This window comes from Lontra canadensis, unplaced genomic scaffold, assembly GCF_010015895.1.
Source record: "Lontra canadensis isolate GAN:19392208 unplaced genomic scaffold, GSC_riverotter_1.0 scaffold41, whole genome shotgun sequence".
NCBI lineage: Eukaryota > Metazoa > Chordata > Mammalia > Carnivora > Mustelidae > Lontra > Lontra canadensis.
The window spans coordinates 3,968,279-3,994,642 of record NW_022631035.1 but is presented as its reverse complement, the minus strand read 5'-3'; the positions used below and the strand labels follow the sequence as shown (position 1 = coordinate 3,994,642).

The 26,364-nt window shown below is 57.2% G+C and overlaps 1 pseudogene; it reads right to left on the bottom strand.

The window, feature by feature from the left end:
* Positions 1-12,789: 12,789 nt before the first annotated feature.
* On the bottom strand, positions 12,790-18,083 carry LOC116875512 (annotated as a pseudogene).
* Between the last annotated feature and the right edge of the window lie 8,281 nt (positions 18,084-26,364).

The following is a 26,364-nucleotide window of genomic DNA, read 5'->3' as shown; positions in this document are numbered from 1 at the left end:
CAGAACCACAGCTATTCTGGGGCTTAATTCGTCCCAGATTACCTGAAGGCACGGCTGAAAGGTAGGTTCATCAGAAATGATCTTATCTTATTTTTTATTACGTATCTTATTATTTGTTATTATTCTTTTATTTTATATTAGAAGGGCATTTTTGTTGGGTATAGAATTCTCATTTAATTCTTATAGCAAAAGATGGTATTCTTTTGTCTGCTGGAATCAAGTATTTTTAATAAATCGGTGGTAATAGTTCTTATTTCTTTCCCTACATGCAGCGCATCTCTCTCTTTTTTTTTCCTCCTGACTACTTTTAGGGTTTTATCTTTATCTTCAGTTTTCAGCAATTCAACTGTGATATTTTTTAAGGAAGGCTCTCTTTGCGTTTATACTACTTGTGGTTCGTTGGAATTCTTGGATGTCGGCTCTGATATTTTTTTTCCATCAAATTTGAAATTTACCATAACTATTCCTTCAAATATTTTTCCATTAATTTTATCCACTTCTTTCCATCTTCAGTTCAGCTTAGAGACTTTCTATTGACCTACCTTCAAGATTAGTGATTTTTTTTTTAAAGATTTTATTTACTTGTTTAAGACAGAGAGACAGAGATAGAGAGAGCATGAGTGGGGAGAGGGGGAAGCAGGCTTCCGGCTGAGCAGGGAGCCTGATGAGGGGCTCGATCCCAGGACCCTGAGACCATGATCTGAGCCGAAGGCAGACGCTTAACGACTGAGCCACCCAGGCATCCCACAGAGCTTTCCTTTTGCAATGTCTCTTCTGCCATTAAGTCCATGATTTTTTAACTTCTAAGTTCTAGAAATTTCGTTAGATTTTAAGACTGTATAGTCTCTATCTCTCTGCTGAAATTCCCCATCTTTGTGGGTGTGCATCTCTCTGTAGAGATTGAGAGAGTTGAATAGAGATAGATATCTTTCATGAAAAAGCTTGTGAACACATTTATAAGAACTGTATTTAAAATCTTGTTTGCTGACTTCAGTTGCTTCGTGATCTCTGGGTCTTTCTAACAACCAAGGTTTTCTCCTCGCTATTTAGCCAAAGTTCTCTGCTTCATGCAGCTGGTGGACTTTGACCGTCTCCCGAATATTGGTGATACTCCATTATCGATCTTCTGGATTATTTTGTCTTTAATCAAACAGCATTAGCTTTGGTTCTGACAGCTGGTTAACGCGCTCTTAGACCACAGCTCCACCGTGCCCTGGCTGGTTATCTGTTCGGGGGGATCCGAAGGAGCTCTTACTGTCGGTGAGAGCAACCCCGTTCCTAGGGCGTGGTCTTCCGGAGCCTCAACTGCATTCTTGACCACTAGTCCCATGTCTGCCCTTGGGATGGTCAGAACTTCAGCATCCCCTGGCCCGGCACCAGGTCTGGGATCCCCACTTAGCTCACAGATTTCCAACAGCTGTTCTGTGTCGGGTCTCCTGGAGGCTTGCCCTGTGCATAACCTGATGGGCCTTTGGCCCCAGACTCAACTGAGCTCCGTGCCGACTTGGGGACCGACTTCACTGCCTAGCTCGTCCTGCTCTGGTGTCCTGCCCTGCAAATTGTAGATTCCTCAGCGACGTTGAGCTCTGGTCTCTGCTTTTTTCCACCCAATAAAACCAGAGCTCTCTGTTTGGGCTCCCTGTGCTGTGATTCAGCAGAAATTTCTCTTTGCTTCTAGTGGGACAGGGTAAGCAGTCACTGATAAAAGGAGTCAGATCACCTTGACTACCTTGATGAAACGGGGCTCCCTCGAGGGGGCTGGGGTGGTCCTGCCTCCCTAAGCCCGCACATGTCCATTAACTGCCCAGAACCAGGTTCTGTCGGCCTGGCAGTGCTGCCCTCTGGCCCCCCAGCTCCCTGTCCCCTGTACAAGTCCCTGGGAAATTTGGCTCTGCTCGGGAGTTTGTCCCCTATGGTTTGTATCTTTGTTGTCACCTTCTGTGCTGGGTGGAATGGTGTCCCTCCCCCTCCCAGAATCTACAGATGGGATCTTATTTGGAGAAAAGGTGTTTACAGAGGTGATTGGGTTAAGATGAGTTATGCTGGAGTAGGGAAGTCCTAACCCAGTGACTGGTCATTAGAAGATGAGGGAGGCTCAGGAGGAAGGTCACGTGAAACCCAAAAAGGGGGCAGGTGAGACAGGTGGAGGTTGGAGGGGAACGTCTATAAGCCGAGGATGCCGGCAGCCACCAGAAGGAACGGATTCTCCCCTGGAGCCCTCGGAAGGAGCCGACCCTGCCCACATCTTGATCTCAGACTTTTAGCCTCCAGCACTGTGAGATGACATTTCTGCTCCTCGAAGCCACCCAGCTTGTACTGACCAGATAGTCCAATAAGACGTCGTTTTCTTAAGCTGGTTCGAGTGGGCTTCTGCCCCTTTGAACCGCAGGAATGGTCTTATCCATAGCCTACCCCTTTCTCCTTCACACGCGATTGGAAGTTCTGTCTCCTTCGGGTGTGGGATTCCACACCCTCTCCCTGACCAGTGACCTCCTCTTGTCCTTCCTACGCACCCTGGAGGACATCGGCCCGGTCCCAGCGGCAGCCTCTAGGGAGGAGAGACTGGAGGGCAGCCTGGTGCCATCCTCTGTGCGCGGTGCACGATGGATGGTGCCTCTGGGGGCTGGTTTGGGGAAGGAGGATTGAGGAATGATTCCATCTGTGGGTCTGGACTGAAGCCGGTCAACCAGGTGGAGTCTGGAGAGGCCAAGAGTCCCCAAGCCCCAGGGCCCCTCCCCCACACCCCGGCCTCTGCCTTTAGAGCTGAGTCCCTTCATCTGCCACATGCAAACCCGAAGTGAAGGACCCCCGGGATCCCGGATTACGGACACTTACAACTAATGCCAAATAAACAAGACGAAATTATATGTAATTACTCCTCAAGTCATTTACTTGTACCGGTAATTGACCTGTGTGTCCTTTAATCTTTAATGCTCTTTTAAAATTCAGCCTCAGGGAGCCATCATGGTTACTGACATTCGTCATGGTAAAGGACTCTGGAGGCAGGAGGCTTTGGTTAAGATGTCTTCAAAAGAAACAACCGACTTAAGAAGATGTGACTCTCGCACCTCAGGATGAAAAGATGCAGGGCATGGGCTGTGGCCGCCTGCGTTTTCCCCGGCCTGGAGGACAGCGGCAAAGGTGGCGAGGACGAAGACGGCCTAGCAGGTACCACAAAGGATCTCGATAGATCCTCCAACAAAGCTTTAGGGAAGGTGGAATCAGCCTCATTTTACCAGAGGGCGGACAGGTCACACCCCTGTCCCATCACATCACATGTCCCATCAGACACAAGGCGCTCAGGACTGTCCTCCTCCAAGCTGGACCTCTCCCCCGTGGGAGCCTCAGATCCCACGCTGCTGCCCCCGCAGGGGAGCCCCCCCCCGGCCTCTGCATCACGAACAGCACTCCCCCGCCCAAGGACACCACCCCTGCAGGCACCCCTGGGCAGGTCACCTCTCTAACCTTTGGTTTTCTTGTCCACAAAACGGGGGTGAGGGTTCCTACGGCACTGTCTGTCGTGAGGATGAAATGGGGTCATAGAGACGAGCTGTGTGACAGATGGTGCTCTCCTAGCTTCCTCCAGCACAAACCAGGGTACGGGACTGAAGCAGAGTGCGTGAGCTCTCCTCATCTCCTGGAGACAAAGATAGGGAGAGACACCTTGCTAGCTTTTATCTTACCCCTTTGAGTGTTACCCAAGCCAGTGTTCTGAAGGTGTGAAAAGAAAAAGAAAAAAGAAAGAAAGAAAGCCCCTAAAACCACAGGCCCACAAGGGGATAGTTTTGGGGTGGCATTGCAAATCTTAATTCCCTTCAAACAGATCTGAGGTTTGGGCGCTATCTGATAAATTGCCTTTGGCTTGGCCGCTCAGCTCTCAGCAGCCAGGTGCCATCAGAAGCACCTTTTAAATTAAATCTTATTATCTGATCTTATTAGGGCAAGAACATTTAACATGAGATCTGTCCTCTTAACAAATGTTTGAGTGAACAATAGGGCATTGTTATAAGAGACACAACGCTGAGCAGCAGATCCGTGGGACTTTTTACCCTGCATGAACTTCTGCTGAACTTCTCCCTGCCCCCAGCCTCCAACAATCACCTTCCTCCTCTCTGCTTCTCCCAGGGTGGCTGCTTGAGACGCCTCGTACTCCCAGAGTCACGCGCCGCTACGCCATCCATCACTGGCTTATTTCCCTGAGCATCAGGACCTCCAGATTCATCCATCTGGTCAACTAGGCAAGAGTTCCTCTTTATAAGGCTAACTAATACTCCATCGTGGGCACAGGACACATTTATTTTAAAGATTTTATGTATTTATTCACGAGAGAAAGAGAGCAGCAGGCAGAGGGAGAGGGAGAAGCAGGCTCCCCATGGAGCAGAGAGCCCGACGAGGGACTCAATCCCAGGACCCTGGGATCATGATCTGAGCTGAAGGACTTAACCGACTGAGCCACCCAAGCACCCGGCACATGACGCATTTCCTTTGTGTGTTCATCCATTCCTCCGAGGAAACACGCAAACGGCCAACAGACGTAGGAAAAGATGCTCCCCATCTCTGGTCATCAGGGAAATGCCAGTCAACCCCGCAGTGAGACACCATCCACACTCGTTAGGACGGTTAGTCTCAAAAAAACAAAAACCAGGACACCTGGGGGCTCAGTTGGTTGGATGACTGCCTTCGGCTCGGGTTGCGATCCTGGGGTTCTGGGATTGAGTCCTGCATCGGGCTCCCAGCTCTGAGGGAAGTCTGCTTCTCCCTCTGACCTTCCCCCACTCATGCTCTCTCTCACTGTCCCTCTCTCAAATAAATAAATTAAAATCTTTAAAAGACAAAAACAAAAACAAAACCAAACAAAAAAGATAACAGGTGTTGGCAGCGATGTGGAGAAACCAGAGCCCTCTCGCCCTGTAGGTGGGAGCGCAAAATGCTGCAGGGGTGGTGGGAGGCCGTGTGGCCTTTCCTCGGAAATCAGAAGGGGCCCAGCGCCGCCCGGCCCCACCAGCCACCCGGTGATCGTCCTCCCTCCTATCCGGGTTCCGGGTGCCACAGCCAAAGGCAGTCGGAGGCCAAGCAGCGGTTTCTGAACGTTGCTGTGTTCGAGCCTGTGCTGGAGCAGGTCTGCGGTTAGAGCTCGGCTGATGAGGAAAATGAACGTCCTGGTGTTCGGAATCTGGGCTCCTCCTCCTCCTCCCCCAGGATGTGCTTTGAAGGGACCAGAGAGTGGAGGTTCCTCCTAAGATTTCAAGGTCTGGGTTGGGTGAATCCCGAGTCTGCAGACCCTCCCTGGGGCCCACATGTGCCCCTCCCGCACCTCTGTGTCCAGCGCAGGCTGCCCGCCCTGTCCTCCCTGCAGAGCCCCCAAACCCCTGCTGGGCTTCCGCGGGGCTCCCTCAGGGCAGGAAGCTGCTGGCTGGGGAGGGGCTCCCTCCTGGCTCCCGCCGCACCCCTCCCCAGCCAGCAGCTTCCTGCCCTGAACTCTCCCCCTTCGTGGAGAGTGGCCCCAGACGCCAACACCTGCCTTTCCCCTGGGCTTCAGGTCTCACTCAGTGTGAGCCTTACCGATTCCTCCTCGGAATTCCTGCTTCCTTCCCCCTGGCCCTGAGACCAAAGTGGCACTCTTCTGCCCAGACCCGGCACCGGCTTCCTCCCTGGTCTCTAACCTGCCCCGGGATCAGCAGCCCAGGGGTGCCCCTCACTTGGCCGGCCCCCACCCACCATGCCTCTTTCTCCTCCTCCCTGTCATCAGTGTGCTTCTGGCCAGAGCCAGGCGTCACTCACCGGGACCGTGCCACACCCAGCCGGACTCCTCCTCCTTCCCGTGGTTTCCTCGTGAACATCGGCTCCCCTGCTCCGGAGCTGGGCCACTGTTTGGCTTTCAGCTCACTCCCTGCTGCCGTTCCACGGATCTGGCTTCAGGGAACGTGCCCTATGTCCCCACCTTCCCACAGCCACTGTCCGCGCCCGCCCCGTCATCCTCCCAGCATTGGTCCAGAGCTTGGGGTCAGCACCAGGCTGGCTACTGTATCATTTTCCTGACCCCTCCCTGGACGGCAACCTTCCAGAAGGCAGTATCCTCTTCCTGCCTTTATCTTGCGGACTTGCCTGGCAAGTCGGCACACTCATTCCCCACCTGCCTGATAAATTGGCGGAATAAATTAATTTGGGGCTCATTTTCCAGCTTCCTGCCTGAGTGGGGGAGCTGCTTCCCTGACCCGTGGGGTCGCCTGGCCCATTAAGCCTGGCCCCAGATCCCATTAAACTGAGGCGGAGGGAGTGTGCACGGCAGGGACTCGCCCCAGAGACCCCGCGCACGGGATCAGGCTGTTGAAGGAGGTCAGTGCAGCCGGGAAGGCTCTGCGGCTAATCGCTCTCGGCATTAATCTCCGCGCACTGCCGGGGGCTGGCCTGTTAGAATGTGTTAATTTGGTAATTACTGAGGAGGGGGAGGCTGCTCTGTAACCCTATGTCATTATTCTTTAACTGGAATATGAGATAGAAATGGAAAATGAGAACTTCCGGCAGCTTAAATCTAGCCGATGGGGACGGCCTGGGTCTGCCTTCGTCTCCCTGTTGCCCAGCATCCACGTCCCCCGGGGGGAGTGGCCCCAACACCGGCGGGGGGGGGTGGCTGTCAGCGTCAAGGCCTGTTTCCTGGAGAGACAGGACTGGAGCCACATTGCATGATGACCTCCACAGCGGCTGAGACGGTCCAGACACCCCCCACACCCTCTGTTGAGGCCTGGCCCGCATCCCGGGCGGCTCCCTATTGGGCTGGTGGCCCCCCACTCCCCTGGGGGGTCTTCTTTGCACCTCGTACCCCTAACTACAGTCCTTGATTCTGCCTCTCCTCCCTTGACTGTCCCCCTCCCCCCGTGATGGCTCAGACACCGAGTCCTGCTGGGAGCGAACCAAGACATCTGGATGCTTTGTGGGGCCTGTGCTAAGTCGCGGTAGGGGGTGGGGGGGCTTCCAGGCGCAGCACCGCGGCAGGCGAGGCTTACACAGCAACCGGGCTGAGGAGCGCTGTCCTCTGCCTCGGGAATCCAAGCAGGACCTGTCCTTCTGCCCCTCAGGCATCCCCAGAGCCTGATTTCCTCTTGGTTCCCATGGTGCAGAGTCTGGGCGGGGCCTGGCTTTTCACCAGGACCATCTCAGCAGCCAGATGAGGCTTCTCCCTTCAGCCTGGCTCTGCTCGCGTCAAGCCTCTCCCTCCGCCGTCCAAGGACACAGATGTTGGGACCAGACAAACTCGGCTTAAAATCTTAGAGGAGAAGCCAGAGGCCTCCTGATGGCCCTCGAGGGTCATCAACGACCAGGCCCCCGTTCTGGTTCCGGGATCTCCCTCTCTCTGCTCCAGCCAGCTGGCCGTCCGCTCTGCACAGGTCTGGGGGGCTCCAGACTCTGCCGTATGACTAAGTTCCCCAGGTGTCTAATGTGCAGCCAAGCTTGAGAAGCAGGATCTCCAAGGTGACACTCAAGGTCAGTGGTACTCGTCTGACCCGGCCCCGGTCTATCTGCCCAGGGTCCAAGCCCTCCTGCCCTGCACTTGAATCACGTCCAACCACAGCTCTGTGGCACCTCCGTGCCTCGCACTTGTAATCCCTCTGCAGGAAAGAGCCTCGGTTTCCCTTCTGGGTATTTTCTCCAGGCCTGCAGCCATCCTGCGTCTCCTTGGTGAGACCCCGTCGGTCCCGTAGGGTTCCCTATCCTACTTGGTCCCGAAGGTCAGCATGGCAGACCCTGGCCTCCTCTCCTTCTTGACCTGCCACATTTTCATCTTCTGTTTATAGGCTCTGACGATGTAGCAACACAGGGGCTCCGGGCCAGAGAGCCCCAGGTTCAAATCCTCAACAGCCCTCCCTATGTTCTTGGGCCTCAGGGACGTCTCCTAATATCCCTGAACCTCAGTTTCCCCCTCCGTGAGCCACAAGTACTCTCAGCCCGTTTTTATGGAGAACCTACCATGTGCCATGGATTTCAGACCCTCTTCCTGTCTGCTCCCCATCACGACCCTATGAGACACACGGGACATTACGGACACCAGCGGCCACGGGGCCCCTCTCCATCCTCACAAGACGGGGGCTGCGACCAAATTACCCAAGCCCCCCCACCCCCCAGGCCTCAGGTTTGTCCCAGGCTCTGTGGGCACCGTGCCCACCACACGGAGGTTGCAGCCGCCATTAAACAGCACCTGCCAAGTGTGGACACGGGAAGGCCTTCCAGGCATCTCCAGCCTTTAAATACGCACCTGCCGTGGGAGAGACGGTCTTCTACTCCCAGCCTTGGAGCGTCGCTGAGGAGATCACATGAGACAACGTACGTAAAGCTTGACATAAAATACGCCACTTGATAAATGCTTGTCCCCTTCCCTTCCCACCTGCCTCCCAACCCCGGCCGGATTCCGCAGGAGACACGCTCCTCGCGGACAGTGAGTGCGTCTTCCGGATCCAGCGCCCAGCAGAGCCCCCGCGCGTAGGAGGGACTCAATCCACAGCAGGATGGTGCCCTCACATCTCTGACGTGTCCACCAGCTTCCCGCCACGCGAGCCCTCCCTCCGCCTCCGTTCACCCGCCTCCCGTCCCTCTACTCACTCACCCAGCAGGGTCCACACCCACCACGTGCCGACACTCTTCTGGGCGAAGGTCCCGGACCTGGGGAGCTGACACCCCGCGTCCGGAAAGACAAAAACCTCCCTCCATCGCATAACCCATGTGATGAGGAAAGCGGTGAGTAAAAACAGTGAAGAGGAGGGCAAGGGCACGTTTCCCATACAGTATCCAGAAAATCCCTCCTGGAAAAGGTGACGGTGGATCATTTTAAAAGTAGTGTAGATCTTTGTTAGCATTTCAGAGAGTACAGAAGAAGATCCCTTTGCTCCATAACCATCGCTCAGAAATCATGTCTCCCCAGCACCTTGGCTTTTGTCTTCAGGTTTGAATGGACAGATTTGTAACATGCTTTTAAAATTTGAGGTGACACTTGTCGTTTTGTGGCTGTGTTTGTTTTTCCAGTTCCTGTGTATCAATATATAATGTGTTTTTTTTTTTAAATCGATACCGCAAATACATATGCGGTGTTTTCACCTTTGCAAAGGAAGCAGATATGATTGTACAGATTCCAGGCAATCAAGATAAGGAAGAAAATAAAAAGAATTTATAATCTGAAGGTTTAACACATTGGTCCATATCCTTCCTATTTTTTCCTTCCTTATAAAAGTGGAATGTGCATGGGTTTTTTCGTGTTGTATCTGGTCTTTTCCTGATAGTGTCTGAAACCCAGGAGGAGGCGGTGGGATTCAGGGGACAGGAAGTAGCATGCGGACCCTTGTGCTTTGTTTTCTGCCCTTGACTTTGCCGAGTCGTGTAACCTCTGACTCCAGGTTCCCCGTGTGCAAAAGGAAGTCCAAAACCCTTCCTGGACGTTAAGCCTGGAATAAACACCAGAGAGCAGAGGGTGGCCACGAAAGGCCCAAGGAGGAAGGACGCCTGCCTGAACAGGTAGACTGTGAAGACCCCTGAACCCGGGGACGGGTTAGCCTGACAGTCCTGCAAGTACGAGTCTGTGGAATTTTCACCTCACCTTTTCTCCGTCCATCCCCTTCACATCCCCCAAAGTTGGCACAGCTCTGCCCAGAGAGGTTGGGAAACCTGGCTGAGTCCCATAGCTCCAGAGCGGTGGGGGGATTCGCACCTGGATCCACGGCACCCAAGGCCACACCTTAACGGCCGGTGACCGGAGACAAACTCCCCTGACATCTCCAAGTGTGGAGGGCAAGGTGCCCGGGCTGTCCTGGGCACCAGCAGTTCCGTTTTCGGTAAAAACTGCTCAAGTCCAATTGTGAGGGTGAATTTGTTGAGCGAACCCCGGCGTTGTGCTCTCGCGGAGTGGACCTCGGCCCCTGGAAGCGGGATTCGGGGCCAACGAGACGTCAGCCAGAGTGATGCTCCGGGCTCTGCCCCCTCGAACAGCAGGTCCACGAGGTTCTAGCGCGCAGCCTGGGCTGAGAAGTCCTGACCTCCGTTTCTGGGGAGGGGAGGCATCCATTTCTGACCAGCCTGTGTGTATCTATTTGTTAAAAACTCCTTCAGAAATGCGCACTAACTTTTTCACTGAAGAAGTAACACTTTCAGAATATAAAAATTAAAAAAGTGAAAAAAGTGTGGGCCCGAGTCCCTGTCCCTCCCGCCCCAGGCCCCCAGGCCTCCTCCTCAGATACGGAGAAGGATGGTTTGCCTTCCCTTCCAAACCCCGTGTGTGCCCGGGATCACCCGTGTCTGTGTATCTCTGGACTGCGCCGGCCAAGCCGCGTCCTTCCTTTCCAAACGCCGCACGTCTGCCGTCTCTTAAGCCCGCTCGTTTGGAGCGACCCCGACCTTCTCACGGCTGCGTAGCGCTCCGGGACTCGGCTGAGCCCGGGCGTGTGAACCGGCCCCACACCGTCGGGTGTCCGGCCTCTCCAGCGTCTCGTCCTTGCTGCCGCCGCTGCGGGGAACCATCCTGCGCCGCCGTCTTCACGTGCAGGTCCGAAGACGCCCATCCGGAGAGCAATTCCCGAGAGCAGAGCGGAATTCGTTCCCGCTCGGAAGGTCCCAGCAGATAGAACAGAGGAGAGGCACACGGATCAGGAAGGACAAGACAGATCTGTCCTGATTTGTCATCGGTAGAATCCTCTCCCTGCAAAATCCAGTGGAATCAGCCGACAGATGACGAGAACCAACGGACGATCCGGCAGCGTGACCAGACGGATTCCCGGCAGAAAAAAGCAGTTGCCTTCGCAGGCCCAGCAGCAGCCAATTAAAAAATGTCATACTCAAAAAAAAAAAAAAAAAAAAAAAAAGAGTGGAAATTGGGGGCCAGAGCATCCTCTAGACCAACGCCTCTCCCACTGTGGGTTCCACCAGGATCACCGGGGGCCCGAACGACAGGCTGCGGGCTCCGCTCCCAGCTTCCCACCAGCAGACCTGGGAATCTGCATTTTGACGAGCTCTGGGGCTGCTGCTGCTGCCGCCAGCCTTTGAACCCCACTCGGAGTCACGAGGATCTGAAGGCTTCGTCCCCACCCCCACAGCACCAAGTAGGGCTGAGGACAAGCCTCGCTCCCCACTTTTTTGCCGAGGCTGGGTTTTACGAAAGTGTCAGCTGCTCTGCCGTTTGGACAGGTGGAAAGCCTTATTTTACGGTTTCATCGTGTATTTCTTTAATTATGAAAGAGCCGGAGCGTCCTCCCACACGTCGGGCCTTGATTCTCATGCCTCCAGGTGCTAAGGGGACACGCACAGGGCGATGGGCGCGGTCTCATCACCGGAGAGCGGTGTCAACCCCCCTTGAGTCCCCCGCCTCCGGTTCTGCCTTCCCCTCGTGGGTGAGAAGGGACCCGGGAGACCCCACGGACCGTCCCCGGCCTTCGGCCTGGAGCACCAGTCAGCTAGGACCCACAGCCCCCACAAGAGCACCTTCCAAGCCTGAGCCGTCTTTTGGGGGCAAAGAGCAAAGATCTCCAGTCAGGAGAACCTACCATCTCCGACCACAGCATCTTTGCTGAAAATGCAAAGCAGTGCAAGTGGGGCTAAGAGGTCGAATTGCAGCCGTGCTCAAGTGTGAACCGGGGGCTTCGGTGCACATGCAAAGCAATGCTTGGACACTCAGGAGATAGTAAGATGGATCGGGGGAAGCCGGGAGCCACGCTGTGCGACGTGGGGCTGTTTCGTGCCATTTCAACTGTGCGGTTCCAGCAAAGTGTCCTGGCACGTTTGTTAACAAAGACACAGATCGACGGCAACACACGGGGTTTCTGTTTCAGCCCGTTGTCAACCCCCAGAGAAATGTGACTGGAGTCATACTGCATCTTCGGGTCCGACGAAGCTGTGGTAACATAAGCATTTTATGCAAATGTGGTGGGAAGAGTAGCATGTCGCGTACCATAAATCTTAAGGAAACCAGAGCTCTGGTTTCTCCTCGGTTTTAACACATCATGATAGGAGCCAATTGTTTTGGACCAACAAGCTGCCTTTCATGGAGTTTTGTCTCTGCTTGAAGCCAGAGCCCGTCTGCCAGCACAGATTCATGGGGTGCGGGGAGAGGTGAGCCCAGGTGACCGTGAGCACAGCGGGGAAGGAGATGAAGGCTCACCCTCTCGCCACGCATGCCTGTGTCCAGCCGTCCTCCCGGACCTGGGAGTCAAGGTCATGTCACGAAAACGACGGCGGGCTCTGGACCAAGGCTCTGGGGCTGCAGACAGAGTCTTTGCTCTGCCGAGTACTAGCCGGATGGCCTTGAGCAGGTGTCCTGACCTCTCTCAGCTTCGTTTCCGTCATCAGCAAAATAGAGATGACCGTGGGTTGGAGGGGATTGAGCAGGACACTGCGTGCAAAATGCTCAACCCCGTGGCGTGCACAGAGTGCACATGGTCAGTAAATTGACCATCAGAGCATCAGTCCATTTCATAACAAAGCCCTTAGGGGCCTCAGCCTTAGGGAGCCCAGGTGGGAGAACCAGCTAAATGTGTGTGTGTGTGTGTGTGTGTGTGTGCGCGCGCGCCCTCGTGTGCATTTGTGCTGGGGATCTGGGACGGGCTCTGCTGGCCGTAAGGCTGTGTCCACCACTGTTGGCACGTCTGGGCCTCTCTCTGCACATCGTCTGCAAAGAGCCTCCCAAGAACTTCCCCCAGAACTGCCCCTCCCCCACACCCTCCTTTCCTCAGAGATCTATGGGTCTTTTCTGGAGCTGAAGGAAAACAACCCACAGCCCGTCTCCCATCAGCACTGTCACGTGCCTGCAATGTCCCCTCAGCTCTCCGGTCTCAGCTCCCTGCGGTCCCGAGACCCAGAGGGCTGGCCTCCTGGCACCTGGCAGCCCACCTGGAGGGATTTCTTGATGACCTGTAGGGGACGGGCATAGGGTTGATGGCGGGGATGACACCGGCGAGAGCAGCCCCTTCCAAAATGGGAGAGGTGCCCAGGCGACCACAGCCTATCAGGGCCATGCAGCATGAGGGGGGTGCTCCCTGCGGGGCAACTGGGAAGGCGTCCTGGACAGAACGTGTGACCCTCTTCGAGTCCCCTGGAGCCTGTCCCAGCCCGACCTCACTCCGGGTCCTCCTCGAGCCCCCACAACCCAATCCAAGCACCGTTCAGTGCATCACAGGACAGAAGGAAACTAGCTCACCCAAATAACCCTTTTATGGTGCCCCCTCTGCTGTCCCGGCCTTTGAGACTCAAAGAAAACACAAGGAAGGGGAGGAGGGTAGGAAGGAGGCTGCAAGGGGGAGGGGTTAACTGAAAACGTGGTTTCTCACACTTCTTCAGCTGTGACTGAGGGCAAGAAGCAGATGTTGCAAAGCCATCCAGGTCCATGAAAATGTCTGTGGGCCTGAAAGGGTCATTTCATGGAGCCTGACCCTTCCCCTGTGGGAGATACAGGTTTTCTATTCCTGTTTGAGAGCTCTGCCTGCAGGGCCACTTGGGGGCTGCCCCTGCCCAGCGGTGGTTCTGGGGCGGGACTGGGAGCAGTCACGGGGACCGAACCCAGGTGGGGCAGAGCTGGTCGTTGGGGGAGCGGGTGCCTGACAGGGGGCTTCTGGAACTTCCGCAGGGGCAGCCCAGCAGATCCAGGGGCGGGGGGTGTCTGTTCCGCCTGCAGGTTCCTGCCCCTGCTCTCAGCTTCAAGGCAGGAGGGGGGTCCTCCACTCACAGCCCCCAAATCTGGTGGCTCGGAGGAGCGGTGGGTGGGAGGACTCCTCATAGACCTCTGACAATTTTGAATCACTCCTTTAAACTGAGATGTAACTGGGGCTCGGGCGGCTAAGCGTCTGCCTATGGCTCAGGTCGGCATCTTGTCATCCTGGGATCGAGCCCCGCATCGGGCTCCCTGCTCAGCGGGAAGCCTGCTTCTCCCTCTCCCAGTCCCCCTGCTTGTGTCCCTCTCTCACTGTGTCTTTCTCAATCAAAAAAATAGATAAAATCTTAAAAAGGAAAGAAAGAAAGAATCGTGTAATATTCATCTTTTCGCAGCTGGCTTCTCTCATGGAGCATCAGGTCCTCGAAGTCCATCCGCATCATAGCAGGGGTCAGTGTTTGGCTGAGGGACATTCCATGGTATGGAGGAACCACACCTGGTCCCTCCTGTCACCCTCAAGTCCTTTCTACCCTCCCACTGCTGTGAGTAGTGGTCATCGGTTTTGAAATGGGACGGATTGTTTTCTTGTCTGATGTCTCTGCTGGACGGGCAGCTTCTCAAGGGCAGCCAAGGGTTCGGTGTTAATGCTGTTGCCTCCCTCCAGCTCACAGGTTGTACGGGAGAGCACATGTGAGCAGGGGGGAGGGGGGAGGGGAAAAGGGGGGAGGGGAGGGGTTCCCAGCTGTGCGCAGAGGCCATCCAGCCCTGCCGGCACCCACCCTGCTGGTGGGTTCCTCTTGCCTCCCGCAGTTCCCAGCCCAGGACAGAGCGGTCCTCCCCGCCTTCCCTCTGCTCCCTCCCGGGGCAGCTGGCACCCTGCAAACAAAGACAGGAAAGGGCAGGTGCCCACCCACTTGCCCTCGTCACCCGCCACTCCACCCACGTAGAAGTCATTGCGCTGGACTCTGGAGGACAGTGGCCACGTGCAGGGGCAGAGAGCAGCTCCTTGAAACTGCGTGAAATGGACAAAAACACACCCGGAGTTCTCAGGAGGGAGAGTCATCGCTGTGGTCCTCGTGGTTTGCTGTCTGGAGAGGTGAGTCCAGAATGATTGTGGCTCAGACCCTGGCCCACGGGAGGAAGCCAGAGGGTTTTTCTTTAAAAGTCTTGCTGATACGGTGTTTTTAAAAAGATTTGTGTGTTTATTTTAGAGAGAGAGAACGGGGGCGGGAGGGGCAGGGGGAGAGGGAGAGAGCCGATCTCCAGCAGACTCCCCGCTGAGCTGGATCAGGACCACGACCCGAGATCAGGACGTGAGCCAAAACCGACCATGCCATCCAGGCTCCCGCTGATGTGGTATTTTAAAGATCCAGGGCCCCACTGCTGTGGGTGAACAGATCTATTCTAAGAGAAGCGTGGGGGGGGGGGGTTTACACACGCCCGTCTATGGGCACCGCTGGAGGGCCAGGCGCTGGGGGTGCTGTCCATGCAGTAAGGACACTGCGAGGTGCCATGGGCATACCTTGAGCAGGGAACCAAGAGAGACACACACACCCCCAGGGCCCTCCCTGGCCACAGACAAGGAAACGGGCGTGGGGTGCAGGTCCAAGCCCTCACAGCTCCCTTGGGGCAGAGCAGCCTCGAAACACCGCCGACGCTCGTGGCTGTATTTACCACCTGTGCTCCACTTCCAAGACCCAAGTCGGCTGCTGCACCTGTCACCCGAGCTCCTTCAGCCACAGCCCGGGGCTGTGGGGGGGGCATCCGACGGCCAGGAAGACCCCAAGGCATGGGACAGTCTCACGCCTGCTCCAGCTGTGTCGGGACACCAGGACGGAAAGCCTGACGTGACCGCTGCCCCCTCCCCAGGCTGGGGCCCCTTCCGTTGCACTAGGGTGCAGGGCAACACGCCACCCGCCTCCTGGTTGCCAGAGCTTGTGAAAATCACCCCAGCGGCGCGATGAGCTGTTTGCCGGGGTTAATCGTCAGTGTTAAACCTTGCTCGGCGCGGGTTTAAAGCTGAATTTTCAATCTCGATGTTTAAGAAATCCATCCTCCCACCCGCCGCGGGAGGGAATGGAGTTCACGGGTTTAGCCCGTTTCCGAGCCTATAGACTCAGGGTACTACTAGGCGTGGGCCAGGTGGAGGGGGTCTGCAGCTGCTTCTCTGCTCGCTGCCACATCCTGATGGGGGTGGGGGTGGGGTGCCCTTGGGGCCACCCCCTTCTCCCCCATCTTATGTGAAACTCAGAAGCAGGACTAAGTGCTGGAACCCATAGCTGCTGTGGGGAGTTTCCCTGAAAACAGCGCAAAGCATCTCTCGTCCCAGCGCTGGGAGGCGGGACAGAAGTCATCCTCAAAGGTGGGAGAGCACGAGGAGCAGCGGGCAAGAGAAAGCTCCCGAGCCCAGGACTGAAGGGCAGCCGTGGGAGGGACGGGGTGGGTGAGGGAGTCAGAGACCCCAAGAGTGCACTGGTTCACATGGCCTTTCTGGGACCGACAGGAGCTTTCTCCGGGTAAGAAGGGGGGCGGGTGGTCTCCAACCCCCCTTTGCTCTTCTTTCTTCCTGTTCCTGAATCCACAGCCTGAGCAAGCAGAAGACGTCCCGGAGTGACACTAGGAACGTGCAGATGAGTCAGGCACAGAAGTAAAGAATTCAGACAGGGAGGGGCCACCAAAGCCCCCGTCTGCCCCCTTCATTGTCTTGGAGGAAACAGAGACCCGGAGGGCCATGGCCTGTCCAGGGGACACAGCTGGGCGGCTCAGGGCTGAATCCCTGGGTCTGGGCTCCTGCTATGTGTTTGCCACTCACTGCACCAGCAGCCGTCACACGTACTTGTCACTGATGCTGTGTATTTCATATGCACACCTGCACCTCGGGGGAGGCCTCTTGTCCCCCATCACGTCCGCCAGGTGTGCAACGTGGGCCGGGGGGAGCAGACACGTGGCTGGGGCAGGTGGAGGTCTCCGTCTCAGGGAGGAAGGCGCTGACCAGGGTGACAACAGAAGTCGTGTGAGAAGCCTGTGCCGGCCAGGCGGGTGACCCAGCAGTGGCGTGTGGGGCCTGGTGGGCCATGCACGGCCATGGCGAGGCTGAGGGATGAATCAATGGTGCCTTTAGGGTTTGGGTCGGGGGTACCAGTGGCTGCCAGGGAGCCAGGGGAGGGGTCGCTGGTTTGCTGGGGAAGGCAAGGCTGACTTTGAGTCTGCTGGGCTGCAGGCGAAGGCCGTATGCAGACGTATCTGCCTGGCTCCTAGGTTCTTGAAACGCAGGAGCCCCACAGCCCGTTTCCAGCTGGGTGTCCTAGCCCCTGTCACAGCAGCCAGCATGGGTCCGACCCTTGGTGGGTGTTGGTTGAACGATCCAGGTGGAAGGGTCCAGCGGGAGCTGAGAAGGGGGACTGGGGCTGCAGGGGGCTGACTGTGTGCATGGATCATTCTGGAACCACCCAGTCCACGCTGAGAACGGTGGGAGTGGCTCAGTGCTGTGAGGCAAGGTGGCCGGGAAGCAGGAGAGGGGCTCTCGGAGGGAAGTCACAGTGGAGGAGAGGGAAGGCCAGCGGTGCCCCAGGGATGGAGGTCAGGGAGGCCCCTGGATTTGGGGTGCAGAGTGCTGTGGGTGCACTGGAACCTACATGCATTTAGGGTGAGCAAGGCCGGAAGCGGACTTGCTGGGATTAGGACAAGAGATGGCGGGGCGGCGGGGTGGGGGGGCACCGGAGTGCACAACTCTCTGGGGAAGACGGGGAGCAAGGGGGACAAGGCCCAGGATAAGGGTTTGGGAAAGAGACTTGGGAAGACATTGAGGGCACAGGAAGGAAAGGGGATGCACCTTCTGTGAACAAACGGCCTCGGGCCAGGGCTGGAGGGACAATTAGCTGGAGGAAGCCTCCCACTGATTTCGCCTGGGGCAGGGGAAAGCAGAAGGATGGAGCTGCCCCCTTCCTGGGCGACAGCACTGCTCGCTTGCTGGCCTTCCTCTGAAGACATGGGAGATGGTGGGGAGTGAGGAGGAGACCTTGAAACACTGAGTGAGGCTAGAGGAGGAAGGGCCTAGAAACAACAGCGGCAACACGGGAACCTGGAGCCACGGGCCTGGGGCGGGTGGGCCGATGCTGGTGCCAGCACCCGGCCGCCCCCGCAAGGAGGGCCCGGTGGAGAGGGCGCCCCTCAGCCTCCCCTCCCTCCCTGGCTCCCACCCACCCGCGAGGCCACGCTGCCCCAGTGGCTCCCAGATGTCTGGGCACGGAGCACAACAGCCCGCCATCCTAAGACCAGTCCCTGCTCTGGGCCCCCCCGCGGCCAGCCAAGCCCCCTCTAACTGCAAGGTAATCGGGGGCTCTCCTCCCGCAGCCCTCACTCCTTCTGCCTCCCCCTTCCCGGGGTCTCCTCCTGGCCCTTCTGTTTCCCCTCCCCAAGCTGTTCTCCCAGCCCGACCCGGGCACATCAAGTTCCATCCTGGCATCGGCCTCCCAGGGGATTTAAAGTGGACGCCTTCCCGGGGTGCTCAAAGCAACAGCTCTACCGCTCGTCCCCCCACACTCTCCCTTCCACCCCTCAGTAAAATGCTTGTCCTTACCGGGCCCTCAGCCTCCCTGGCCACTCTCCTGCGAAGGGGAGAAGGGTCTGTAGCTCTTGGCAAGCTTCTGTCCTTTCTCTCTCTGGGAATCTGGGGGCGGGGGCGGCGGAGGCCCCCCATTCCTGGACCTGAGCCCTTCATGCCCAAGGTCCCAGCACTCACACCCGGGTCGGTGCCCCTCCTGGCCTTGTCTGCAGAAGGGTCCCTTCCCTGAAGAGAAGGGAAGAGGTTAAGTTAGTGTCCTGGGGCCACCAAAACTGAGTGCCACCAATGGGAGGTGTGAAACAACACAAATGTGTTCTCTTGAGTTTCAGAGGGCAGAAGACTGGTCGGTTCCCTCTGGAGGCCCTGAGGGAGAACGTTCCATGTCTCCCAGCTTCCGTTGTCCCCTGTAGTCCCCGGTGCTCTTTGGCTAGTGGTACCATCTCCTGATCTCTGCCCCCACCTTCTGTCTCCTATAAGGCATTCTCACAGGATTTAGGGCCTCTTTACCTTAATCCCATCTGCAAAGACCCTTCTTCTACAGAAGGTCACACTCTCAGGTTCAGGTTCGGGGTGGACGTGAATTTGGGGGGGGACACTATCCAACCCACCACCGCAGGAGAGGGGAATGAAAACTGTCCCCGAGGGTAATGGGGGCAGGAGTGTGTCCTAAGCAGGAATGGGCCCAGCTGGGTCCAGAGGGTGGAGGGGAGAAGACCCCCTCCCCCCTCGCTCCCCTCGGGCTTCCCTTCTGGAGCTTTCCACCATCCCCATCTGCCCTCTCGGCACGGCTTCTGGTGGGGGTGGGGGGAGGCCGTGATGACACCTTCTGATTTAATCAGGTTATGAAGAAGAAATGATTCAGGAGCAGAGACGAGGCTCTCCAGGAAGGGGATGAGGACCAGCAGGCAGCAGAGAACAAAGGAGGAGGTGCCGCCACCCACCGCAGACCCTCCAGGGTTGGCTGAGCAGGGGTGGGGAGGGGCGAGGGAGGGGAGGGCTGGGGCGGGCGGAGGCCCAGCCCTCCCTTCCCTTCCCTTCCCCGGAGCGCCAGGATTTCATATGCAAAGGTGGAGAGGCGGGCACGAGGCGCCGCGCGCGGCTCGCGTGTTTCAAACAAAGAATTTACAACAAAGGGCCGGCGGCCGCGGGGTTTGTCAGAATTCAGCGATGGGGAAGATTTATCTAAGCCCAGCGGAGGGGCCTGTGACCTTGAACAGGCGGTGGTTGAAGACGGAACAAAGAGTGGCTTGTGATTATCATTATTTAATATCATGGCCTTAAACTGTCGGGAGGGGGAATTAGGTGGCACAAGAGAATTGTTTTTTATTCCAGGAGATGTAAGGGAGATGTAATGGAGGGGAAAACGCCGGGGAGGGGGGGAGAGGCCGGGGAGATCTCCCAGGGGCCGGGAAGGAGGGAGAGCGCACCAGGGAGGGGCGGGGATAACCGGGAGCCTCTGGCTCAGCCCCAGCAGGTGTATCAGGGAAGGCGGGGCCCTCCGGACAAGGGGCTGGCAGAAGGTGGCCTGTCCTTGATGCAGTGGGAATCCGGGGGGGGGGGGCGCTGCCAGCACCCCCCAGACCGGGTGTCCAGGGCTGCCAGGAAACCTGGACACACACCCTCAAGGAAGCATGGCCCACAGGAGGGGTGTGTGGGTAGCCTGGGGGGCTCCGAGGACCAGGGTGTGGAAGGGAGCAGAGAGCTGCAGGGTCCTCTCATCAGGCCCCCCAAGAGGGCGGTGCCCCTCACACAGGCGTCTGATCCCGGGAAGTGTGCTCTTCTGGGTGGTGGCACAATCACGGGGGTGATTGCAGGTGCAGGAGGAGGTGGCTGGCTGGGCTTCCTGGCTGCCAAGACCGGAGCCGAGAGCCATGTGAGCCCGTGATGGGCCCCAGGTTGGGCCAGACCCGTGCCAGCTGTCCGGCTTCCCGGGGTCCGAGCAGGACACCTGCCTTCTCTCTGGGCACATCGGCTTCTCGTCCTTTGTACCGTCCTCTTCTAACAATGCCCCCTCTCCTGGGTTGGGGAAGTTCCAGATCCAGCTAATGGGAGGGATGGGCTCAACCAGGTGTCCTCACAACACACCCAAGGCAGAAGGACTGCGCTTCCCCCCGGAATGTGCCAGAAGCCTGTGCCAGCTGTCTGGGCACTCCGTAGAGCTTTAGAGCCAGGCTTGGGGGAGGGGAGCAGGAGCAGCTCCGTCCTGGAGCCACAAGGGACCCCCGTCGCCTGCCCCGGGCTGGCCGGCCGGCCACAGCACGTTTCCACTAGAAAGATTTCCTCATTTCACACTAGCTGCTCGGGCCACAGGCCAACTCAGACCCCTGAGACCAGGGAAGCGGAGAGAAGACAAGTTTCTGAGTCAGGCTGGAGGGGAACGAGGCAGGAAAGAGGCTTCTGGTGTTTGGAGGGCACATCCCAGTGGTGGGGGCCAGGGGGCCCTCTGGGGAGGCAACACACAGAAGAGGGACCGTCCTTGTCCCCTCCAGGAACTCGGAGGCAGGGATTCCCAAACCTGGCTGCGCACCCGGGCAGCTCAGGGCCCCACCCCGAACCTACCGAAAACCCTGGAATGGGGGCCGTGCGTCCATGTCTTAGCAGGTGCTCAGGAAACTCATGCTCCCAGCACAGGGCTGGGCCAAGGGTCGATCCTGGAGGAGGCGGGGTACTCGGCTCCACCAGACGGTGTCCAGGCCCCAGACAACCCCGCGGGCCGCAGCCCTTGCTGTCTGGCTCATCTCTGGGCGGCAGGAGAGGCTGGGAAGCCTTGGATGGGAAGAGACAACAGTTTCCACTTGACCTCCACTCAACTGTAGACGTTCCCAGCCCAGGAGGTAGGTCTGTAAATGGGCTAAGACTGCAGCTGGAGTGGGGGGCATTGGAGGAAAGTGTCCACGAGAGGGCGCAGCTCCAGACACCAGGACACAGCAACCCCCCCCCCCCCCCCCGCCCACGCCGTGAGCACAAGGGATGCCCAGTGCTTTCTGGTGGGTGGCCGCATGGCCTTGTGGGCCAGCCCAGGCTGGAGTCAGGGCACCTGGGCCAGCTTGGCCGCCTACTCAAGGTGTGGCCCTGGGCCTCAGCCTTCTCTTCTGTAAAATGGGGCTTGAGGATAAGACATGTCCACAGGGTAACTGTAAGGAGTAGGATGATGTGGGGGGGCTCTGGAGGCTACAGGGACTTGTCACCCACTACTGTCACTGCCTCATCACCCTCCTCTTCGGCTCCCTCTGTCTGCCCAGAAGGAAAACCCCTGCCTGCGGTTGGGGCAGGGGCCCTCACCAGATGAAAGACGCACCTGTGCTTTTTCCTGCAGGTGAGAAGCCCTCGGTAGTCCAAGAGGCCACCAGGGAATATGGCTGGGGCCCTGGGGACCTGGTCAAAGGCTAAGATGTTTCTAGTTGACAAAACAGAAGGTGTGACCTCAAATAGACCCCTGCGTCTCCCTCTCTCTGTCCCCTTCTCTGTCTCTCTGTCTCTGTCTCTCTGTCTTTCTCTGTCTCTCCCCTCCTCTCCTCCCCCACCCCTAGTGCCCCCAGAACATGCGTCAAAAGCTAGGGCTAAGGCCGTGACCTCGTGTTATCGGGTCCCCTCGCTGCGTGGCTGTGACTCCCAACAGGGACTCTCTCCCCAGTCTGGTCACGAAACACCCACCAGGCCGAGTAAGCGCGCCCAAATTCTCCCTCCTGTTGGGAAATCCTTCTTCTTACCCAACGTACATGCCTCATCCTGTAGCTTCAACGTATTCCATGGTCTGCTTTCCATTTTCAGTCACTTCTCTACTTACAGACTCTGATCGATGGAAAGTGGTCCCTTAGCAAACACTTAGTTCTGCGTCTGGACCCCTCGCTCCTTCTCTGCCGCGGAGGAGCCACAGGGTCTGGTGCTCGGGGATCCTGGGTGAAGCCCTCCGCTCGGCTGCCACCCAGCTGCTGCAGGACCCGGGCGCGGCGTCCTCGTCCCCCTCACTTCACGTCATTACCAAGAGATGATGCAGATCTGGGAGCACGAGGCCTTTGGCTCTGGATAAATTATGTGTGACACTTTACATGTGGATCAAGTAATTAACGGATGCCCCGATTTCCTCCACCAGAACATAAAGCAGGTGAGGATGGCCCTCTAATTCCAGATAATTAAAGAGCGATCGAGTTGGCTGGTGCTGCTCGGGGAGTGTGGGCTGCTGTCATGAACACGGCCTCCTCCTCTCCATTCTCCACAGCTCGATGCAGACCTCGGGGCCCTGGCTCCCCCGGGACTGACCAGCTAGAGCGCCCAGGCAGCCCGCCCGTCATGTAATTGGACTGGCCACATCTGCCGCAAATGGGGTGCAGCATGCTGTCACCAAGGGGAGGCGCTGGCTGCCACAGTCCCCCCAGGGTCAGCCTGCCTCTCTCTGCACCTTCCCTGGTGTGCGTGTGTGTGCGCGTGTGTGTCTGTGTCCGTGTTTGGAAAGGAACCCCAGAATGGCCTCTCCAGGGTAGCCATGCCCAACGTTACAGATTTGGTTCCCCGGGGAAACTCGCAGAGCTCAGAGGCCACCGGGGGAAAAGCAAGTCACACTGGCACAGCATGATGATGGCACAGCATCCCCATTCCAGCCCCACGAAACTGCCCCTCTCGACCTTCCTGCCCTCAGGCTCAGGAGCCTTCCAGATACCTGAGAGTCCTCCTCCCCCACAGCTGAAGACTCCTGGGGTTTCAAAAGTGGCAACAATCAGTGGTATGTGACATAAACAAACAACCCTATTCCAAGGGTCATTGTTCCTTCTGCAGTCCGGGGGCGGGGGCGCCAAGCCGCTGTTCCTCCTGGTAAAGGTGCGGGCGGTGGACAGGCACCCTGAGAAGGCGAGAAGATGGGAAGGTGCTTAGCAGCCTCTCTGCGGGAGTGGAGCTGCCCCTGACCGTGGCCGAGAGGACGGACAGCTCCTGGTTCAGCCCACGCAGCTGTCACATTCCTGGTGACTGTCAGTCCTTCCACTGTCAGCCGGGGCCCTTGGGGTCCCGAGATTCTCCCCGTCTCAGCTCACTTCTGGTAAGTGGCCTCCAGAAACGCGTGCGTGCTTGTGTCCCCAAATACGGACTGCATGTATGCAGGCACTGGGCTAGTCTCGGGCCGGAGGTGGGACAGAAGGGTCTGCTGCATGGGACAAGCTGGGAGCAGCCCTGGAAAAAAGCCTGGGAGCAAAGAAGCGGGAGGACAGGCAGGGTGAGCAGGAGACGTTGGGAGGAGTACCGGGAAGGTCAGGGGAAGGGACGGAGCTCCAGGAAGGTGTGCACAGCGGGCCAGCTGGCGGGTGTGCCGTGGGAGCTCTGCAGGTCACCCCACGTGTCCCCTGCCTCAGGTGGCCACGTCCTTCTCCGAGGGGGGGCTCTTGGCCACAGGCCTTTGGGGAAAGGCCTCTAGAAGGTTCAGGGCATGGCTGTCTGGTTCGCTGGCAGTCTGCCTGTATTTCCCTGCAGGTCTGGGACAGGGTCAAGTTTTCGCCGAAACCGTTTTCTCCAAGGTTGCATATGGGATGCTTCTACTTAGTGAGCTTTTTATTTCTCCCCCAAATTCTAGACTCATATCCACGTGCGCATTCAACGTGTCCACACGGATGGGACCTCAAATTCAAGGCAAACTTAGCCTCTTCCTATTTTAACCTGCGTCTGCCTCTGTCCTTCCATTCCCAGACCGGAGGCTCAGAGTCATCCTTACCCCTCCTTCCCGATGCATCCTTAATCCAGCATCGCATGTCCTGACCAGGGAAAGGCAGAGGGGGATTTGAGTCTCGGAGACACAGGGAAGGACACTGCGGGACCACAGAAGCAGCATCCGGAGGCAGCCCTGAGACAGTAACATCCCGAGGCAGCAGGAGCTGGACGAGGCAGGAAAGACCCTCCCCTCGAGCCTTCAGAGGGAGCATGGCTTTGCTGACACCCTGAGTGCAGACTCTGGCCTCCAGAACTGTGCAGGAATAAACTGCTGTAGCTTTAAGCCCTCCAGGTTGTGATAATGTGTATGGCAGCATGAGGCAACGGATGCGATAAGCTTAGGACCCGAGGAATAGCATGATGCTTGCAATATTTGCCACCATTTGCTGAGATGAATGTACTTGAACTCAACAAGGAGGGAAGTGCTGCTGTCCCATTTCACGGATGAGGAAGCTGAGGCCCAGCCAGTTTGTACCACCTTGAAAGCCCTCCTCTGGGAAGAGGGTGCCCGGCCCGAGTCCGGGGACAGCTGCTTTCGATCTCCTGCTCACATCCGTGGGCTCCGGCGATTGCCAGATGTTCACTCCAGCTTGCCCTGCAAGCCAGACGGCCCTGCAGAGACCCACTGTCTGGGGCGCTGCTCTCTGACTTCGGGTCCAGGAGCCAAGCTCTGCAGCCCAGCCCTGGTGCCCGCGACCCTGGGCCAGCGGCTCGGGCAGCTGCAGAGAAGGATGGGCCATCTCCTTGCTGTCTGTCCTCCCAGCCTTTCTCCACCTGTCCTGACCCCAGCTGCTTGAGATGGACAGAGGGACAGCTGACTCCCAGACTCCCCTGTTCGGGCATCTTCTTTGCCGCTCTCAGTGGCTACCCTGCACAGAAGCAAAGAGAAAATTGGTTTTATTCATTTTTATTTTTTTTTAAGATTTTATTTATTTATTTGACAGACAGAGATCACAAGTAGGCAGAGAGGCAGGCAGAGAGAGAGGGGGAAGCAGGCTCCCTGCTGAGCAGAGAGCCTGATGCGAGGCTCGATCCCAGGACCCTGGGATCATGACCTGAGCTGAAAGCAGAGGCTTAACCCACTGAGCCACCCAGTCGCCCCAAGAAAATTGGTTTTAGACCCCGGAGCTGTGACCAGAACTGGAGGGGCTGGGATGGATGCAGCAGGGGTTCCGTGGAGCTGTTTTCCGGATCAACCCTGCATCCAGCCAGACCTGCACTCTGAAACGCAAGCGCCCATGAGGTCCTTCTCCGTATCTCACCACCTCCCTTGGAGAAAGATGATGCAGCAGTACACCAAGGAAATTGTCTTCGTATACAGTAGGCGCTCAAGAAGTGTTGGCTGCACTGATCTGGAAACCAGCCTGTGCAAACACAGCCGCGCGTGTCTTCCCTCCGTCAGCTGCACGGCTGGCATCTGGAACCCCCGTCTTCCAGCTAGTCTCCTCCCAAAGCCCCCGAAGTCTCCCCCAGGCACTGCGTTGGGGCAGGGCGGGCGCGTCTGTACAAAGGGCAAATTGTCCAGTGAAGGCTTACACGGCGTCGGGTGGAAAACGCTGGCTACGCGTGGTCTCGGCCGGGTGAAGGTTACGCGCAATAGAAAACACCTATTTCTCTTCGTGCAGAGAAAGAAGGTTCGTAGACATAGATGCATAACTGCCGATAGATGCTTTTCTTTCCGGAAAAAAACACACAAAACCTAGAAACACGGGGGAATTAGAGGGAAAGGGGTGGGGATGGGGGTGGGGCTGGCCAGAGGCAACTTTCTTTTTTTTCTTTTTACTTTTTTTTAGATTTTATTTATTTATTTGAGAGAGAGAGAGAGAGAGAGAGAGAGAACGTGCAAGCAGGGGTGAGGGGCAGAAGGAGAGGGAGGACGTGGAGCTCGATCTCAGGACCCTGAGATCATGACCTGAGCTGAAGGCAGACCCTTAACTGACCGAGCGGGCCCCCCGGGCGCCTGGCAACTTTCTTGATAGTTGATTTCCCTATAGCCAAAGGCAATAGAAGTACATTTAAAGGCAAAATAAGACACCCTGGCAGCAGACAAAACCATGAATTGGTGAGTTTTGGGGGGAGAAAGCTTCCAATCTTCCCATCCCCCATCACCCAGACACCTGTCCAAGCCACACGCGCTCTGTCCTTGGTTGCAAGGTCCCTTTTGGACCTGAGCTCCTGGTTCCTAAACGCCGCTCGTCCGTGGGGATCCAGGCTAATGGACCCTCCCAGGAATGGCTTCACGGCCCTGGAAAACCCAAATTCAAGGTAAAAATCTCCACAGGCAATTGTGGAAGAAGTTGTGGGGCAGACGCTAGACAGAGAATAGGATGCGTGGTGAAGACCACGGAGTCTGCGAGCACCTGATTAGAGCCCCCATCCCACTGTTGACAAGCTGTGTGACTCTGGGCCAGTCACTTAACTTCTCTGAGCCTTGAGGCCTCACTGGTAAGTGGAGTAAAACCAGAGATCCTCATGCACGGATCCGTTT